The sequence below is a fragment of the Sus scrofa genome, chromosome 1 (assembly GCF_054392235.1).
Source record: "Sus scrofa isolate SSC_HxYL_T2T_F1_AM1 chromosome 1, Sscrofa_HxYL_maternal_Yorkshire_Landrace_v2.0, whole genome shotgun sequence".
Taxonomy (NCBI): domain Eukaryota; kingdom Metazoa; phylum Chordata; class Mammalia; order Artiodactyla; family Suidae; genus Sus; species Sus scrofa.
In genome coordinates, this window is record NC_139383.1 from 166798984 (window position 1) to 166815884 (window position 16901).

General features: G+C 36.3%; 1 long non-coding RNA gene across 5 annotated transcripts in view; it reads left to right on the plus strand.

Annotated features, from left to right (window-relative positions):
• Nucleotides 1-233: 233 nt before the first annotated feature.
• The window catches only part of LOC110261625 (uncharacterized), a 128507-nt gene continuing 111839 nt past the window's right edge, over nt 234-16901 (plus strand). For all 5 annotated transcript variants that reach the window (XR_002345990.2, XR_014841145.1, XR_002345992.2 and 2 more), the window contains exons 1-2: nt 234-408; nt 7777-7858. This is a non-coding gene — a long non-coding RNA (uncharacterized LOC110261625). The remainder of the gene's footprint in view (nt 409-7776; nt 7859-16901) is intronic.

Sequence of the window (16901 nt, forward strand, 5' to 3'; positions counted from 1 at the left end):
AAACATTTTGCCAATGTGATTAAGAATTTTAAAGTGGGAGGATTGTCTTGGATTACCCAAGTAGGCTCAGTGTGATCCCACTGGGTTCCTGTAAAGAAAAGAGAGCAGCCTGGATGACCCAGGTGAGTCCAATGTAATCACAGGCGTTCTCTTAAGAGGAAAGTCTTGTGGATTTTCAGGTGCACCCAATAGAATCACCAGGTCTTTATAAAGGAAAGAGTGTCAGTTATGCCATAATGGAAGTGAGTTTGGTGGGCGTTGTTGCTGGTGTTTGAATCTGGAGGATGAGGCCATTTCCAGAACTGGGAGAAGGCAAATAAACGGATTTTTACCTAAAGTTTTGAAGAGGGAAACCGTTCCTGCCAACACTGTGGTTTTACACAAGGCTCATTTGGACTTCTGACTTCTGTAAGATATTAAGTTTTGTTGTTTTAAGCCTCTAATTTTGTGGTAATATGTTACAGGGGCAAGGGGAAGCTAATACAGAGAACAACAGAACATTTCATTAATTCTCTCCATTCCCACAATACCTTTAAAATGGAGAACTTTAATACTACTAAAGTTTCTTCATAAATTTCTTACATTCCCTCTAAAGAATCTCTCTGAACACTCTGAAATTCCTGGATAGCATGTAACTTGCTCCTCATTCCAGAATTCGGCCCCGACTGCTTGGTGGTCTCCTCCCTGAGTTTTGTAACACTTTTTCCAGGCAGCTCCAAACCACTAGGCCCTTAGCTCACAGAGCTATAACCTTTGTTGCAGCAACAAGAAACTGCAGTATATAGCTTAGGTTATTAAAAGCTTGGAGATGGTGTCATGGCTGTGCCCTCTTTTATAATCTATGCCTGTTCAGGTTGTCAAACCGAAGTTTGTGTGCTTTGAGGCACCGTGAGGTCAAACTGACTCTCCAGAGTTTGGAGCAGAGAAAGGTTTATTGCAAGGGCCAAACAGGAAGAATGTTCAACTTGCACTCCAAAGGCCTGAACTCCCCAGTGGATATCAGGGAAGAGTTTTTAAATGAAAAATTGGGGTGAGGGCTGTGGGGGGTAGGGGGTGCAACTTTCAGATTGGGTGGTGGTGAGGTAACAGCACTCTAAGAATAATGTGCTTACCATGAAAGTAACATCCCCCACCTGGATCCAGGCCTTAGTCCCTAGAAGAGCTCAAAGGAATATTACATATTCCTTGAAGTGGAACCAGGTCTCTGCATTATTGCTGTACTCTGGTTTGACAGCTTTTTCTTTATTTCCACATTCGCTCACTTCTCTGATTAGTAATTGTTTAGATCTACCCTTTGAAACTCAGGGATGGTCTAGGAGGCTGAAGCCTTTTTCCCACAAATGGGGAGCACAGGAAGGCTTTTGTATCTGGAGGGCCTTGCGGGGCTCTGCTCAGTTTCAATCCACCCTTGACTTTGATACTCTTCAGTCTTGAGAAAAAGAATTGGACAAGATAGGGAATCATTTTAGGTAAAGGTTAATCATTCACTCAGAAGAGGAACTCCATTTTCTGGGGATTTAGTTTCATTACTACAATCCTGAAACCCTTGCAGATCAGTAGTTTTATTCCTACATCTGTCTCAAGTTGAAGACTTCACATATTTCTATGTAATGGTTATAAACTAGAGTTCTTGAACTCTTTTAATTAATATAAATGGATTAAGAGGCCAAAAGAGAAATTCAGGCAAGGTTTGTTTGGTTTTTAGGCTGCACCCACATATGGAGGTTCCCGGACTAGGGGCCCAATTGGAGCTACAGCTGCCGGCCTATGTCACAGCTCACAGCAACACCGATCCTTAATCCACTGAGCAAGGCCGGGGATTGAACCCGTATCCTCATGGATTCTAGTCTGATTCGATTCCACTGAGCCACAATGGGAACTCCCAGGCAAATTTTTACTGGGACTCATGCTTTAGGGTGAGGGATGGAGAACAGGTAACAGGTGCTCTTGTTCATTCTCCTAGGCATGGGTGGGGCAAGCTGGTTCCTTAAATAGGGTGGGGGTTGGTTTGGCAGGTTGGCCCAAAGGGGTGGCTTGTGTGGTCTGCCCACCCACCCTTTGTGGTCCTGGAGCAGAGATTATGCATAGTACTCTGCTTTTTTTGCAGGAACATCAGAAGTGTCCATTGGACTTTTGGCCTTTTTTTTTTTTTTTTTTTTTAATTTATTGCTATTTCCCCCAACACACATTTTTTTCCCCACTGTACAGCATGGGGGACCCAGTTACACATACATGTATACATAGTTTTTTCTCCCATTGTTGTGCTGCATTGTAAGTATCTAGACATAGTTCTCAGTGCTACTCAGCAGGATCTCATTAACAATGACTTTGGCCTTTTTCTATCTTATTGTTCATAATTGGCCCCAACTGGGCATGCTTGCAATTAGTTTTAGTCCCTTGATTTCTTTGTATTCTATTGCTCTAGGGAACATCTGTCCAGGAGCAAGCACTGCAGTTAAGGGTCCTAGTTCCCGGTCTATCTAATGACCATCCAGAGGAAAGAAAAAATAAGCACCTAAAACAGATTGCAGTTGTGGTGCCATAAAATGAACTCTTCATTATATGTATATTTTTTATTGGGATTAATTTGTTTTTTTAGGCTTGTTTGATAAAGTACAGGATGTCAAGTTAAATTGAGTATCAGATGAGTTCAAGTCATGGCTCAACGGAAACAAATCTGACAAGGATCCATGAGGATGCGGGTTAAATCCCTGGCCTCCCTCAGTGGGTTAAATCCGGTGTTGCTGTGAGCCATGGTGTAGGTTACAGATGCAACTTGCATCTGGCATTGCTGTGGCATAGGCTGGCGGCTACAATTCTGATTAGACCCCTAGCCTGGGAACCTCCATATGCTGAGGCTATGGCCCTAAAAAAACAAACAAACAAAAAAAAAATGAGTTTCAGACAAATAACAAGTAACACTTTTAGTGTAAGTATATCCCATACCATATTTGGTACATAATTTACATTAAAACTGTGTTTTGAAATTAGATGAAACTTGGCATATTAGTTTACATTTAATCCAGCAACAATATTTTTGTCATTACACCCCGATTCCAGTGTTTGTTCTGAGATTTAGTTTTGTATTTTGAAAATCCACAGTAAACCACTATATCAGTTGAGAGCAGTCTTTTTTTCCAAATGTGATTTATGCACAAAATAAAACACTTAAAATCACTGTCCTCATGACTCCCCACATTCCTACTGTTGTTGTGATAGTATTAATAGTAATAGTAGCAGCAATAGCCTTAGTTGCAAAATTTGGCATTTCTAATTTTAAAACACTAGTAAATAGAAAATGTTAGTAATTCAAATGTCTATTACTTGTCTTTGAAGACTTGAGATAGTGTTATCTCACACCATTACAGGTAGAGACCATGATTTGCTTTGTATATATTTTGAAATGATCGCAACATTGTCTTATTTAACATCCATTTGTCTTATTTAATATCCATTACCATACACAGTTAGAAATTGTGTGTGATGAGGACTTTTTAAGATCTATTCTCAACCACTTTCAAATATAAAATACAGTATTAACTATAATCACTATGCTGTACACTACATCCCTTTGACTTATAATAACTGAAGGTTTGTAGCTTTTGATCACCTTTATCCATTTGGCCCATCTCCCATCCCCCCTGCCTCTGGTAATCTATTCTCTGTATAAGTTCTTTAAGATTCCACATAAAGACAAGATAATATAGTATTTCACTGACTTACCACTTAGCAAAATAATCTCTAGGTCCATCCATACTCTTGCAAAGGGCAAAATTTCCCTTTTTTTTTTTTCTTGGCTGAATAATATTGATTCACATAGGCCACATTTTCTTTATCCATTCTTCCACCAATAAACACTAGGTTGCTTCCATGTCTTAGCTATTATAAATAATACTGCAATGAAAATGAAGGTACATATATCTTTTCCAGTTAGCATATTTGTGTTCTTTGGGGAATAAATACTCAGGAATTTCTGGCTCATATGGTAGTCCTATTCTTAATTTGAGGAACCTCCATAGCATTTTCCATAGTGGCTGCACCAAGTTATGTTTCCACCAAAAGTGCACACATGTTCCCTTTTTTCCACCTCCTTACCAGCACTTGTTCTAATTTTGATAACACCTATGCTAACAGGTGTGAGGTGATAGTTCATTGTGGTTTGATTTGCATTTCTCTGATGGTATTATATATACATCAATTTATAAAATTCCTCTTTATTTGATCATGCCTTGTTCTCTAGACATAACTATCACACGTTACCTAGTACCTAGGATTCTAGGTAACTATAAACTTTAATTTTTAAATATAGTCAGCTAGCTCACAAAGCAGACTAGATCTAGTTTCGTATTTGTTGTTAGCTTTAACTAGGAAAGGTGTGTGCCAAAGTCTGATACACATGTACTCATCTCTAATAAGTAGCCAATGCAATCATTTGAAGCCACTGGCATTGTCCTTTTTTTAATGTAGTTATTCTGTAACTCAAATAAAACCTAAGAATGATAATGGAACAGTTTTATGCTGTAAAATTTGCACCAACTTACTCTTTGCCCTCCTACTTACTTGTATAGGGTCTTGAATAAACATTTACTCATTTGTTTGACATACCTAAGAAGTTGGTATCTAACTTTTCCTAATGTTGCTTACTTCATTCTCAAACTATAAAACAATAAAAAGCTTTCTGGCAGCCTGGGAAAGATTTCCATGTTTACTACTGCTGAAAGATGCTTTATGTCATCACTACCCTTAAATGCCTCTGAAACATGTTAATTCAGGTGTCAACACATTTCAGAATTGCATCAGGTTGTGATCTGTCTATATGTATTTCAAACTATAGTTATATAAGGCTTATCAGCCACCTAATAATTATCATAATACAACATATGCTTCTTTGATAGCAAATCTGAATTTAGTTTGTCCAATTTGAGTTCTCTGTAAGATGTCTGATTCCACATCAATACAGGTTTCTAGAGAGAACCTGTATCTAGCATCTTGTTGCTCTTAATGGCTAATTACAATACCAGGCCATATTTTTAGTGAAAAGTTGAATTATGTATTGTTTTATTCAGCTAATTCTTCTCAGGCCTTCAGTAATTCATTAATCTTCTTGAGTAAGATAGTTGAATAGGGCTGTGTGATCAATTAGATGATATTCTGTTCATCAAAAATTCAGATGCAATGTATTTATCTTTGAGGGCAGCTTTGGCAAACACTAACCTATATTTTGCATGTTAATCAGGATAGTAGGAAGCCTTTGCTGCTCTCTCTTAAGAACCTAGCATTGAATCTTAAGTAGAGCTCTATAAGTGTATGCACATAGCTTTTTATAGAATCATTCTTTGTATTATCCAAATTGGATCTCTATTTAAACTAAAAAAAAAAAGTTTATTTCCAACTTTGGTAAAATGTAGGGGAAAAAATGTGTTTTAGATGGAAACATTAAGCAAATAATCCTAAATACCACATTGAAAAAAAGAAAAAACTGAATATTGAATAGTTTTTCCCTCTTAGAACTCTTTGTATACTAACTGAAATGTTTTCTTACATGAGAAGGAATGGCCTAATAGGTCAAACACCAGTGTCTATATCAAATGTTCTACCTTTGTCCCAGATACAGACTTAACTATAATCATGAAGCACTGTATATTTCAAATTCGCTGAAAAGTTGAGCCCATGCTTCATATAATAAAGGGGAAGTGAGTAGAGAGAAATCTAGGGAAGACATGCTAGTTCAGTTATGAAGACAACAGCTTTAGAATCAGCTTTTAATATCTGATGCTTGTGTTTTATTTCTCTTTATTTAGCTTTTTTAACTCAGGGATTCTTTTTTTTAAACGTTAAATTTTATTTTACATTGGATTATATCTGTTTTATAATGCTGTGTTAGTTTCAGTTATGCATATACATCCATTCTTTTTCGTTCCCCATATAGTTTATTATAAGTAGAATGTTGAGTAGTATGCTATGCTATGCAGTAGGTCCTTATCAATCATCTGTCTTATATATAGTAGTATCTAGTGGTTGTTTTTTTGGCCACTAAGCAGCATATAGAGTTCCAAGACCAGGGATCTGATCTGTGCTGCTGCTGTGGACAACACTAGATCCCCAATCCAGCCTGCCAGGCCAGGGATCAAACCCGAGTCCCAGAGCTCCCAAGACACAACCACCGAGCCCCTTGTGCCACAGTGGGAACCCCAGTAGTATGTGTATGTTAATCCCAAACTCCTAATTTTTCCCTACCCCAGGATATTTGTGTTCTTGAATAAGCTTCCCATTCTTTCTGTTCTGAAATTTCCCCTTTCATGTAATGGAGATGATAATTGTACTGTTCTAGATGGCAGAATATGAGGTTTAAGGATACTACCATTCTTCAAATGGAGTAAACACATCAGTCTCTGGATTTTTCAGACAAGATTCTTAAAAGGGAAGTAATAGAAACACCAAGTTAAATCCTGACACAAACAGGTGATAGGGGGCTTTCAGGTTGGGTGACTTAGGGCCTTGATGTAAGAGAGATGGTAGTTCCTTCCTTCATTGTTTGGATATCTTCAATTTTTCTTTTCTATGCATAGAATACTAGAGAAAGCAAACAAGGAAGATAGCCACTCAAGAGACTAGAAAAAGCTGAATGTGAACTCTTACTAGAAAGAGTGAAGAGTAAGAAGAAAAATGTCCTAGAATAGTCTGTTTTCCTTAGCAATCGACTGTGCTAATAACCTATGAGATAGCTTTTTCAACTTCCAACTTTTTTGATCAAAATATATAATTAAAACTCTTTCCAATTTAAGAGTATAATGGCATAAAATGCTAAATAGTGAAATGTGATTTGTGTTTGGCAATGTTTTCCTCCAAATGTGATTTTGGGTGTTTTTTTCAAATTAGAGATGAAAACATAAATAGCCAACTGTGTTGATAAGTACATAGACCTGCAGACACTATTTACAATATTTTTGAGCCCTTTAAAAAAAATTACTGAACTAAACATTAGTCTCAATACCAATAATACAAATTTAATTGAATATTTTCCATCTATCATTTTTAGCAGTTTGATTATTAAAATAAGTTGCAAAGCTATGAAGGTGTTAACTATAAAGAATTTATATTTAAAATATATTTTAATAAAATAATTTTTACACTATAAGTATTGTATCAAGTATTCATACTACATTTCCCATATATTCACACATACTTGAATCTATAAACCTCTGCATATTTTGTATGGAGTAGATGTACATTTTTCTATTAAAAAGTGACAAAGTAACTGTGTTTTGACCAAATCCTTAAGTGGGAAATTTTCATGACTGTTATCATTAGAATAGGTTTGTCACCATTTTTGTCTAAAGACAGAATATAAAATATCTTTTATACTTGGGTAACCACACTATTTGGGGTGATTTGAACAACATCCTTTGTAATAACCCCTTATAAAATGAGCAATCGAAAAATAGAAAAAAATGATAGAACTGTTATGGCCTTAACATATTTTATGAAATATTTAAAGAGTAGTAACATTTAAAGAGGTATCCTATATCTGTACTGACTGCCCCAGATTCTAATTACCTATTTATATAACAGGTTGTAGAAAGCCATCCTCAATTCAATGCCTCATGCATTTCTTTATATTGTGAGGCAAACAATTGCTAGGTGAGGATTCAAGGATGGATAAGATACCCAAACAGGGTCTATAATTCTCATTTTTCAAGATTTAGCTTCACTTGATAAAGTTATACATGTGAATAAAAATGAATAATCTATTTTGATCTGTTTTTTTTTTTTCAGGCCATTTGGACTAGGAATAAAGAATAAAAGCATCTCTGCTTCACAGGAGAGCAGTCACCAAGGGGGGGGGGTACCAGAAGAGGTAAGTCAGTCATTGCTCTTTGCTTCCCTGCTGGATGGAGGTAAGCAAATTATTTGTCAATGCAATTAGCAGTGGAGTGTCTAACAACAAAACAACTGAATTTTTTGCGTTTACCGTTTGTCTTGGGTAACAAGACAATTGTTTAAGTATGAAGCAGTTTTGACAGCAGAGAGACTTATCCTTCTTAAGCCACTGAATCTGTTCTATTTATTGGGTAGTAAATTTCCTTAAAATGCTCTCATCATTATCCAAATAACAGGCTGAAAATTACTCAGAATATAAATTGTTCTAGATATCTCTATTTTGTGTAACATGAATATTGCAGAATCTAGCCCAGCTGACACCTGTTCTCTTTTGGCACTCTTTTACAAAATAGGGAAGTGGGTTTTTTGGTATGTGTTTGTAGAGTATTTTGGTTTTTCGTTTTTGGCTGTTTTGGAGAAGTGAGCTCTAATACTGACTACCTAGAGTTTGTCTTCACCCTGTGAAACTGAGTCTGAGTTCTCCCACAAATGGCCCTCCCTTATCACATCAACCATAAATATACTGGTTCCCAAGGCCACTCTTACTTTGGACCAACAGACTATAAATTCAGAGTTCTCGCTAGATCTTCAGGTTTGATAATTCACTAGAATAATTCACAAACCTCAGGAAAGTTATGCTATTTTATTATAGCAAAAAGGATAAATCAGAACCAACAAAAAGGGGGGGTGCACGGTATAAGGATCCAGGAAGATCTTGAACATGATGCTTCCATGTCCTCTCCCATGGGGTCAGGACAGGTCACCTTCTCAGCACACTGTTCACATTGATGTCTAACAATATGCACAAAGTACTATCAAGCAGAAAAACTCACTCACTCAAGCTTTAGTGTCAAGAGTTTCATTGGGGTTTCATTAACATAGTCACAATTGAAATCAACTTCCTGACCAATAATTCAGCCTCTCCCTATCTCCTTCAGAGGGGAGGACTGATGTCATGTGACTCAAAGTCCCAGGCCTTATAATCACATGGTTGGTCTTTCTAGCTTTACTAGCTCCTATACTGAATCATTTGTGCCTTAGCTCCCTAGGAGCCAAAGGCTCTTCTGCCATGGGATGATTTTATACTTACTTAAATAAGCTGCTTTGATTCTCATTACCTATTTCCTTGCCCCAAATCATAGCCTTACAATTCGTCCTCCATCTCTAATCTTTTTGACTTCAAACAGCCAAGTAGTCCACTGCCAGAAGGAAATGTTCTTGTTTGCTCAAATTCTTAGTCTGATATTTTATGTGTCAATAGGAAGATGATAGTTTTACTGATTTTGAAAGTTCTATTGGTCCATTAACAGAACCTTCCAAATGTGCTTAGCTTTTCACAACTTAGCCTCTAGATGTTTTACCAAATAGATGCTTGTCCTGCTTAAAGTTAATTTAATATTTCATGTCTGAATTTCATGCATTTTGTTATCTAAGTCACTTTGACTTCTAATAATTTTCTGTGAATATAGTACATATGTGTCTAGTATCTGGAATACAGTAAATTAAGTACAGAAATCTTCAGTGACTAATTCCCAAACATCAAAGATCAAATGTTTTTTAAACTCACTAGATTGGGGTATCTGCCAAGATTTACCATAGTATAGGTAAAAGATGTCCAACCAATCCACAACCATAGCTGCAAACATTAGTGTACACTGGTCTTTTAATATATATGACTCCAAATATAAAAAGCTTCACCTAATTCAAATTTTCCTTGAAAAATTAACTTACTAGCTGCAAGCCAAGGATGTGAGTGGATCCATTCCTCACCACTTATGTATCTCCATAACCTTACGTATCTCCATAACCTATGTATTAAATGATTAATAACCAATCCACATAAAATTGTTAGTAGGAAATATAGGGAAAACATCATGTAGAAAAGTAGCATGTCACTATATAAAGTTTAATAAAATGATGCATCATAGACAAATGAGAGGTTGTAACTTATTCCTGAAACTAATTAGAAGATTTGCTGGCTTTTGTGTCTTCTATCCTCTATTTCTTTGTCCTTTTGCCTATAATGATCATCTACACTGGTCAATGCCTTCTAACAAATGAGTTTTTGGATATTCTGCTTTAATAGTGTCTCAGAACTTTGTTACTATATATTTTGGAGTATAATGGTACAAGGCATGCAAGTAAATCATCTAGAGTCCACTCATTCTTTCATGAGTATACTACATTTGAAATTTTTCTTGATTGTCATGGGGAAATACCTTGCTGATACTGAATTTTGCTTATTTGAAACTAAAAAACTAAAAATTGTCATGTGGCCTCTGATAAAGGAGTACCTCTTGCCATACTAAAATGATGGGGTCCATGAAATTACATCATCATCCAGTATTGGATCAAAATTTAAAAAGAACAAACAAGGACATTTCAAGAGGCTAGTGCTCCCTAAACCAGTGTATTTGAGCAGAGATTCTGAACTATAGCTGGTATCCATGGCTCCTCCTATAGTTCTTGATAAATCTAAATCAGAAGTCTGCCTTCAAAAATCACTATCATTTCCTTTATTATATATCAAAGAATTATTGATACTATATTAGCATTACTATGTGATTCACATAACCAAAACTATTCTGGAAAAAGATAAAACTGGCTGTGGTATCTTGAGCTAGAAGTTTCAATCTATCTAACCTAACTAGTTAAAACAAATGAAAAATTTCATCTCAGTGGGGTTCAATTCTTTTTCAATCCCACATTCTTAGATTGAAAAAGAATTGGCAACTTAAATTAGCAAATCCCTGCAACTCTTAATGAAAGACTTCTACAATTCTCCCCAGGATACTTTGTTATCTATATCTTATCTGAATGGATAGGGCTAGAGACTGTGGCTGTCAGGATGGTAGCTGATTTTCCATTACAAGTAATCAATTTGAATGGTCAATTACAATATATTCAATCAAGGCAAGACCAGAGTTGTCCCCTTCAAGGAAGAAGGGACTTCACTGGTTGCCAAGAAAACATCACTAGGGCTTTGGAAATAGGAATACACCAAATCCCCAAAAGATTTCCCTTGAAATTCTTAGTCTCTTACCTGATAAGTATCCAAATTTTCATATAGGACATCTGATGAAGCAGGAAATTACATTTCTGCTTCCTTAGGGAACAAAATAGTACAGGTGTTTGCATAAAATATTATAGCTCTGCAAATGTTAGGAAGATTCTTTTAGAAGAGTTTCAGGAATCCCCTATGGTTTAGACTGTTCATTGCATTAAGAATTTAGAGACTAAAGTCTGTCATTATTTTTGGTTCTTCAGCCATCTCATACTGTAGCTGTATAATTCTTGATGGATCTCAAAGCTTGCCTTCAATGGGGAATTTATTCCAGGTGGCCCCCAAAAATAATGCAGTCAGCCATCATGCTATTTGCATGTGTGCAGTATTTCAGTAGTTATTAACTGGTTTGCAATTGTCTAACCCCAGTTAGATCATGGATACACTTCCAAATTTACCTGTTTACTTGAACCTCACTTTTAATAGTCTTCTGATGAGTCAGGTAGTCCTAAATAGAGAATGAATTTAATCTCTAGAGAATGAGTATTTTAGATGGAAAAAGTGAGTACCTCATAGGATTTACTAAAAGGTTAGGGAATTAGGCTAAGGGAATCAGCAGGAAAAGCGAATGTCAAGTACCAAAACAGTACATAAAGAATGGATTGTTCTGTGGCCTCTTCTGCTGACCACTTGATGTCCCCAAAAGGGTGATATCACTTGATAGAGTATCACTTTGTTGAACTGAATGAATACCCAATTAGCTTCTTGTTTTGAAATATTTCTATAACTCCCCATATTCTACTACTAATGACATTTATGACCTCAATGCAAGAGGAAGAAAAGCGAAAAATAATACCTTTTACATGGGAGGAGGAGAGGGGGAAAGACTCACTTCAAGTACATAACCCAATGCTTAATTTCATCCAGTAATATTCAGAACTATGAAAATATCTTAACATGAAGAATAAAACAATCATTTGAATGCAAGTTCATTGTTAAAATTTCCATAGATAACTTTTCATACTTTACCTTAGGAAATACTTAAAAGGCCACCTGATTTGGTATTTAAATACTTAAGCCTCTTCTCTAACTGCCTAGAGGAAATTTCTAATGCTACTATATTTAATATAGCATGCCTTGCAATATTTCACTAGAATCACCTAAAACTCCAGAGAAATCATATTCTTTATGGGTTCCATAAATGGTGTCATTTTTAAGAGCACAATTTCAAAAGGCACATATGAGAATATAGTGATACGACAAAGTCTGTCTGGGATATTCAAACAGACACCTAAATCTCCAAGGGGCTGGGTAGAGGTCAACATTTATACAATATTTATAATGAAAAGCCTGAGAAACATCTTTCTACTGTTACATTTCATGTACATCACTACATTATCCACCATGAAGCTGACATTTTTACTGGCTGAGGTATTACTGCTTCAAAATCAAACTCAAAATCAAGTTTTTTTTAGTTTAGAACTGAAATATCCCACAAAGACAATCAAACAAGTACATTTCAAGTTGCATACTGTTATATTTTGTCAGAAATGATTCAACAATTCAGGCAACCTAGGCTAATCCTTTGGGAAAAAAAATGATGATTAGCCAGCTATTGCTAAATTAAACACAACATGTAGAAAAATTATCTTATAATAAAACTGGAAAAAATTTTTGATAGTATTAGTAGTATAAAGTATAAATGCTGGATGTGTGTATATATGCTGTGTGTGTGTGGTAAGTCATGGTAAGTGGAGTGAAAATTGCTTAGAAGTTAGACACAAATAAAATTTCCAAGTTCCCTTCTCACCCTTGTGATGTAGAACTAATAATCTTTACACATGTGTACATTAGTTTAACTATAAAATGTAGATTATCCTTACTCATAAGAACAAATTGAAGACTCAAGTCTTATGCAAACATAATTAAGAATGAAGCTGTACTAAAACTAGGAGAAATCCTAATTTTAAATTCCATGTTAAATATAAGAAAAAATGTACATCTGCTAGTCTTCTCCATGACACACAGGATGTACCAGCTAATTGTCCTCTTTCTATCTCTGTAAGCAGATCTCCAGCTAAAGGAAATTTGGTTTCATTAACTTATTGAAGATAATTATATATTGCTCACATATTGACTGTAAGGATAGAAAATTCAAACGTCAGAAGTTGCTATTGTGGCTCAGCAGAAATGAATCTGATTAGAATCCATGAGGATGAAAGTTAAATCCCTGGCCTTGCTCAATCAAGGATCTGGCATTGCCGTGAACTGTGGTGTAGGTCGCAGACACGGCTCGGATCCATGTTTCTTTGGTTGTGGCATAGGCTGATGGCTCCAGCTCCGATTTGACCCCTAGCCTGGGAATCTCCATAAGCCATGAGCATAGCCCCCACCCCCACCCAAAAGACAAAAAATTCAAATGTCCAGTTACTCTAAATTCCAATGACTTCTGAAATTTGAGATAATTTTTGAAATTAAAGTCAAGAAATAGGGAAAATGGCAGTTGTTGGCAGCTTCAACAGCCTGTCCTTTCATATAAACATAAAAAATTAAGCAAAATTTTCAGAATCATCTTTGTCAGACCTTAGAAAAACAATCAAAGGCTGCAATAACCAAGCAAGTAGTTGTCTGGGGCTTGGTGAAAGGGGTATTATAGGAAGTGAGAGTTTAATGAGTACCCCATACTCATTTCCTTTAAGTGTTAAGTACTCTGAAACCAGAGTGGTAAAAGTTGTCCAATTTGAGTGTACTACATCCCAACTGAATTATATATCTTAAAACTGTTACAAGAAATTTTTGTTTTTTTCTGTAATGAAAACCTGATAAAATATGAAATATGAATAGTTCAACATTTATTAAAGTCTCCAACATAAAGTCCAAATGGTTTTTCTTATAAAATTTATAATTTAAAGTAAAAACACATGGAGTTCTCGTCGTGGCGCAGTGGTTAACGAATCCAACTAGGAACCATGAAGTTGCGGGTTCGGTCCCTGCCCTTGCTCAGTGGGTTAATGATCCGGCGTTGCCGTGAGCTGTGGTGTAGGTTGCAGATGCGGCTTGGATCCTGCGTTGCTGTGGCTCTGGCGTGGGCTGGTGGCTACAGCTCCAATTCGACCCCTAGCCTGGGAACTTCCATATGCCGCAGGAGTGGCCCAAGAAATAGCTAAAAAGACAAAAAAAAAAAAAAAAAATTAAAAACACCAAAAATTTTTGAATAACATCAAAAGAAATACAACATGAAGAATATGCCATGACAAAGTAGAGATTATCCTAAGAATGCGAGCTCAGCTCAATATTGAAAAATCATTGAGTAGGGATCACTGTGCTAACAGAATACAAGAGAAACAAATATGACATAATTTCAGAGACAAGTACATGGAAATATATAACATCCATTAGGAAAACTAGTGTCATGGAGTTCTGTCAAGGGAACTAACTAGCATCCACAAGGACACAGGTTGGATCCCTGGCCTTGCTTAGTGGCTTAAGGATCTGGCATTACCATGAGCTGTGGTGTAAGTCGTAGATGCAGATTCAATTTGGCGTGACTGGTGTAGGCTAGCAGCTACAGATCATTTTGACCCCTATACTGGGAACCTCCATGTGCTATGGGTGTGGACCTAAAAAGAAAAAAAAAATAGTGTCTTAAAAATCCACCCTAAGACTGACATAACATCGATGCTTCATCTCAGGACACAGCCGTGAGTGTATACTTGAGTCAAAAAGGCAGAAATGCTGGTAAGTAGCCACTGGCCATCAACATGGATAGGGGCCATTACAACCAGAAGGAGCTACTAAAACACAAATCCTAGGGACAAATCTCTTATTTCCTCACACACCAGAAGCAGGCTACCTTAAATAGACAAATGAACAATATACCAATCAGCTTCTGAGAGAAACACTGTGAAAAGTAGTGGCCAAGTATAGAGATCAGAAGTAAAAACTTAGATGAAACATGACTGAAAAGTGTTTAAATTACTCTTTTGTGCAATGCAAGCTTTGTCAAAATATTAATTTTTTTTTTTTTTTTTGTCTTTTTGCCATTTTTCTAGGGCTGCTCCTGCGGCATATGGAGGTTTCCAGGTTAGGCGTTGAATCAGAGCTGTAGCCACAGGCCTACGCCAGAGCCACAGCAACTTGGGATTCAAGCCGCATCTGCAACCTACACCACAGCTCACGGCAACACTGGATCCTTAACCCACTAAGCAAGGCCAAGGATCGAACCCGCAACCTCATGGTTTCTGGTCGGATTTGTTAACCACTGAGCCACGACAGGAACTCCATAAAATACTTAATTTTTTTGACTTAATTATATTTTGAAAATTTGTATTGCATTAAGTTTTGAAACCATTAATTGTAATATCAAGTACTAATGAAATAAACTATAAAATGTTAAATGTCACTTGTTATATAAATTCGATGAACAAATTCTAAGTCCACAAATTGAAGAGAAATTAACATTAATGTGTTTTTTCTAAGATATCCAGTTGATACAGACTTTACAATTAAAACATTTCTAAAGTGCAGGTCAGTTAATAGCAGATACTAAATTGGATGCTAAGAGCAATTCTGAAGGCTGAAGTGAAAAAATTGATCATACAATAATCTCAAATTACTATATAACACACATGAACAAAAACCTAGAAGGCAAATGTGTATATATATCTCTCTATATTTGCATAGATACAAAAAAAGGCCAAAGTTTATACTTGGCCCTTAAAGCTGAGATCTAGTACTGCTTTCTCTATTTTTTGGAAAGTATATGTTTTGTATATATATTCAATGGTTATTTGAATTATATAATATGCATATATAATGCATTATACATATTCTAACCTCCAGTGATGACATTCTTATCATAGACCAAATATACAATATTTTCTGTCACTTTATATAACACCAATAGCTTTCAAATCATGAAAAAGGAAACACAGTTCAATATATAAAGACTCTCTGGGACCAAAAGGTTTGTTAAAAGAATCCTCTGCCTCCATGGTCATCTCATCATAAATCTGTATTGGTAAATATCAGTGGATCATACTAATAGATTTTGATGAATTTATGCTACAAATATGTAATAGGCAATTTAATTGTTGCCTTTCTAATTTTCAGATTTCTTTATCTCAAAAATACTTTGCCAGTGTTAGCACTGGCTTGTGTATCCAACATAATAGTGAGGCCAAACTGAAATGTCAGTTTGGAACAGAGAAAGGTTTATCACAGGACATGCAAGGAGACAGGATAGCTCATGCCAGCCACAAAAACCTCTAATTCCTTGAACAAAGCTGTAAAGCATTTTTAAAAGCCAGGTGAGGAACGTAGGTGGTAGGGTAAGTGACCAGCTTGTGCAGGGTTCTGATTGGCTGATGTTGAAGTCACAGGGAAGTGTCACAGGGGTTAACATGATCAGTTCTTAGTCTCCAGTAGGCCTGGAGACTATGTGCTCATGGTCTTCAAGTAGTTAACATCTTCCATTTGGTAAGGGGTTGAGGGTGGGGAGGTTCACATTTTTAAAACAACTTAGGCAATGTGCATCAGATACTGTTTATCTAGGTACTTCAGAGAGGCGCTAAAGAGAAGATCTAGGGGAAGGGCCTGTCCAGGAAGGCTCTGTTGCATCAGCTGGACTTAAGCTCAAAATCCAAGTATTCTCACCAACATGAACTACTTATCCTGTGATAGTAACCCAATAACTCATTGCATACTCACAATTTGAGCTCCAGGTTATTAAACAAATCGTCTTCCCACATTGTCACTCTAAAGGAATTTGTCTAATTTTAGATTTTGTTTTCCATAAAGTGAGATTATATTCATTTCTGCCTATGAAAGACATGATTAAAATCCCAAAACGCAGCCCTGAAATAACTGTTTTGAAGGATATTGCATGCCTAAAGCCATTGACTTCTTTCCTTAATCTTAAAAACCAGTGAATCTTTAATGTGCTTAGGTGCAGGGTCAGCAGCATATGAATTCTTTGCAACCATTGTTAACCAATCATTAAAAGAGGGGTGAGGAG